This window comes from Myotis lucifugus, unplaced genomic scaffold, assembly GCF_000147115.1.
Source record: "Myotis lucifugus unplaced genomic scaffold, Myoluc2.0 scaffold_16, whole genome shotgun sequence".
NCBI lineage: Eukaryota > Metazoa > Chordata > Mammalia > Chiroptera > Vespertilionidae > Myotis > Myotis lucifugus.
Window position 1 is genome coordinate 15,190,573 of NW_005871064.1, and position 4,268 is coordinate 15,194,840.

The window sequence follows — 4,268 nt, forward strand, 5'->3', positions numbered from 1 at the left end:
TGCCCTTTTATTATATAGGATTAGAGGCCAGGGCATGAAATTTTGGCACAGATAGGGTCCCTTAGACTTGGCTGGCAATCAGGCCCGATTGGGCCCAGGCTTGATCAGGGCTGGGCTGTAGAGAAGCAACGCTCACCAGGTCTGTGCACAGAAGAAACAGGCGCTAGACCACCGATGCCGCCATTGGCGCCCCACCAACTTTGTGTTTCCCCACCTTCCCCCCCACCCCCCGTCTCTTCGCGCCACCACTGTGGCAGGCGGGATGATTGGGGCCTGCCGGCCGGGGGAAGGGATGGGGCACGGGAGGTTGGCCGCTGGCCCTTAGGAGGGAGCTGGCTCTCAGCCCTTCCTGGGAAAGGGGCCATGAGGAGGGACCATGGGAGGTTGGCTGGCCCAGGAGGGGGGAGGAGGAGGGCGGGAGGTTGGCCATCCGGGGGAGGTTGGCTGTGGGAGCTCACTGACCACCAGGGAGCAGCTCCTGCGTTGAGCGTCTGCCCCCTGGTGGTCAGTGCATGTCATAGCCACCAGTCCTTCTGGTCGCTTAGGCTTTTATATATATAGATGCTTCTGCAGAGGAGTGGTAAGCCAGCCTTTCTGTCCATCCTATTGTGGACTGGGAAATACTCAGCTTTTATGGGCTTTGAAGAATCAACAAGATGGGGTCCCTTCCCCAGAGCAGCTCTCTGCTTGGGGTGGAGAGAGAAGACTGCACAGGCCCCTGGATGCCCTCTGCTCTTCCATGGCGCCAGGAGGATTGCACTAAGGCTCCTAGCATGTTGGAGGCACTAGTAATTGTTGAAATACTTTAGGGGGAGAGTTAATGTTGTCTGAAGAGATAAGGGGAAGTTTCATGGATAAGGATTTGGAAATTCAGCAGTCAGGGGGGTAATTGTTGAAATACCTTTAGAAGGAGAGGTTACTGTTGTCTTAAGAGGTTAGGGGAAGTGTCATGGAGAAGGATTTGGAAATCCAGCAGTCAGGGACGTGTGTGAAACCGTGGGCAAGTCGGAATAGGAAATGGGTGGTAGGTGGACAAAAGACAGTAGAGGAGCCCAGTTGGCTGGAGGGAAGAATCCTTGAAGGGGAGGGAAGAAGAGTGGTTGGAAAAGATGGATTAGGGCAGTGGTTCTCAACCTTCTGGCCCTTTAAAACAGTTCCTCATGTGGTGACCCCCAACCATAAAATTATTTTCGTTGCTACTTCATAACTGTAATTTTGCTACTGTTATGAATCGTAATGTAAATATCTGATATACAGGATGGTCTTAGGCGACCCCTGTGAAAGGGTCGTTTGACTGCCAAAGGGGTCGAGACCCACAGGTTGAGAACCGCTGGATGAGGGCTAAATTCTGGAGGGCCTCGACTGCCAGGCTCCGAATATAGGCTTATTCAGCTGGCAGTGCAGAGCCATTGGAGGCTTTTAAAGCAGAGGAGTGACATGAACATAGCTGGGCTTCAGAGGCGCTGACCTGCTGTGCGTAGGCGGATAAGAGATTTGGGGGCAGTGTGGGTCCCAGCAGCAGTGCCAGGAGCTGGGGAGGGCACCGCATGGGGCAGGTAAGACGATGCCGTGGAGAGACTAGGGCGGTCCAGGGTGGAGTTAGCAGGTGGAGGAGGTTCCTGGGGTCCTGGAGGAGTTGGAGGCGAAATGCGAAGTGTCTGTGTCAGTTACTGGGAGGACAGTGGTGCTGGAGATGGACATGGGAGGAAGGCAGGTGTGGGCCTGGCCAGGCTGGACGGCAGAGGAAGCCAGGGAGTCTGGGGATGGCTGGGTGTGAGCTGGCTCAGCTGTAGGATTTATGGGGACTTTGTCCAGTGCTGTTAGACTGCACAAGCTGCAGCTGAGGGTCTGGATTTCTGTGGTGGCCTTTTTTCCTGTCCAGGAGAGAGCGGGGGAGGGGAGGGAACACATAACATTAAATTTACCACTTTTAAGTGTACAGTTCAGTAGTGTTGAGTGTATTCCCATGTGTAACAAATCTCTAGAACTTTCTCATCTTGCAAAACAATCTCTATACCTTTTAAACACTAATTCCTCATGCGTGGCATCATAGTATTTGCCCTTTTGTGACTGGCTTATTTCACTTAGCGTAATGTCCTTGAGGCTTATCTATGCTGCAGCATATGTCCAAACTTCCTTTTGTTTCAAGCTGAATAATATTCCACTGTATAGCACTATATATGTAGTTTTTGTTTGCTTGTTTTCTTCAAGTAAAATCGATTTCTCTCATTTTGGAAGCAGTTTTAAATACTTACCACCAACTTTCTCAAGCTCTGCACACTTCTTGTTTGTTCATGCTAAAATGGGTCCGTGTGCATTCCAGTGGGGGGTGTTCATCTCCCTGCCCCCGGTGGCCCCACTCAAGGGCCACGGCAGCACTGAGCAGGAGGGTGCGGAGCCAGCATGTTCCATTCGGAAGTTATCGACTCTAGACTCTAAATGTCTTAGCAAACACTCCTCTGGCTTAAAAGTGGAATTACCACTCAGAATTTATAGGTCCACAAATGGAGTGCTTCCTCTCCCTCTCTCTCTCTTTCTGTAAAATAAAAAAATAAAGAAGTAGTGCAAAAGTCAATTAAAAAAAAAAAAGAATTCACAGAAAAGGGGATTGGGGTTCAAAGGAGCCCTGGCTCCACCCACTGAATCGTTTACTTTATATATAAATATTAAATTTAAAAATCAACTTGAACCCAGCCTGTGTGGCTCAGTGGTTGAACATCGGCCCATGAACCAAGAGGTCACCAATTGGATTCCTGGTCAGGGCACATGCCTTGGTTGCGGGCTCAATCTCCAGTGGGGGATGTGCAGGAGGCAGCCGATGATGATTCTCTCTCATCATTGATGTTTCTCTCTCACTCTCCCTCTCCCTTCCTCTCTCTGAAATCAATAAAAACATATTTAAAAAAAAAAAAAAGAATGGAAAGGCCTTACTGCATTATTTAAAAAAAAAATCAATTTGAGGAATACTTTATGTACAACCCACTACAGTGACTCAGAGAATAATTCGATGAGTTTCTACCAAAGTATTACGAGCATCTTTCAGCACCTTCACCTTATAGGACATTTTCATTACTCCCAAGCGTTCCATGCTCCCCTTGGCTGCCCATCCTGCCTCCCTCCACCCCTGACCTCAGACAACCACTGACTGCCTTTTTGTTCCTGTGGTTTAGTTTATAGTTTCTAGAATTTCATATGCATGGAGCCATACAGTGCTTACTCTTATGGCTGGCTTTATTTTTTTTCCTTTTTTAAATCCTAAGTTGAAGCTACACTTACTGATTTTAGAGAGAGAGGAAAGGAGAGGGAGAGAAACAGAAACATTGATATGAGAGAGAGAGAGAGAGAGAGAGAGAGAGAGAGAAAAACATTCATTGATTGCCTTCCATACTCACCCTGACAGGGGATCGAACCTGAAACCCAGGTATGTGGCCTGACTGGGAATCCAAACCCACAACCTTTTGGTGTACCGGAGGATGCTGCAAACCACTGGGCAACCCAGCCAGGGCTATGTCTTGCTTCGTTGTCATGATGATATTGAGATTCTGTGTTGTGTGAATCAGTAGTTCATTTTCAGGAGAATATTTGTGACAGACACTGTTTTGCCTTCTGACTGCTCTGTGTTCTGCCCATGTCTCCCCATCTTCAGAGCTGTGTCACTATCATCTCTGGCCTGAGTGCCTGGAATGGCCTCCTTTTGTCCTTCCTGTCCTCTCGCAGTCCCTTTCCCTGCAGCGCCCAAGTGACCCTCACAACAAGCATGTTGGACTGGGTCCACCCAGTGCTCAAATGCGACGGGCTTTGCGTAACATAACGCAGAGCCCCGAATCAATCCCGTGTGGTCTGGGCCCGGCCGTCCCCTCCAAAACCAGCTTGCATCTCTCTCTCCTGTGTTCCCTGCATTCCAGCTACACTAGACTTCTTGGAATGGGCCTGTCCCCTTTCCTCCCTGAATAGGCAGTTGCCACACACCTCTCCATGCCCCCAGCATCGTGGCTTTACTTTTGTCTGTGGGAGACTTGGATTGGCATCTGTCTCCCTCTGGACCGTAAGTCCCTCAAGGTGAGTTGTAGCACCTGGCTCAGAGCAGGTCTTGCTGAATGGCTGAATGAGGCTGTTCCTGCACCCATGTGAGCTGAGCTCTCTCTCTCTGGTGTTGGCAGGATGAGCAGTTGAGGACCCTGGTGAGGCAGTTTGGACAGCAAGACTGGAAGTTCCTGGGCCAGCCACTTTCCTGTGAGTGCAGCCCTTCTGTGGCCTCCTGCCCCAGG

At 49.9% G+C, this 4,268-nt stretch overlaps 1 protein-coding gene across 1 annotated transcript in view; it reads left to right on the forward strand.

The window, feature by feature from the left end:
- LOC102433015 (myb-related protein B-like) overlaps nt 1-4,268 on the forward strand; it is an 18,223-nt gene that overhangs the window by 7,221 nt on the left and 6,734 nt on the right. The window lies entirely within an intron of this gene.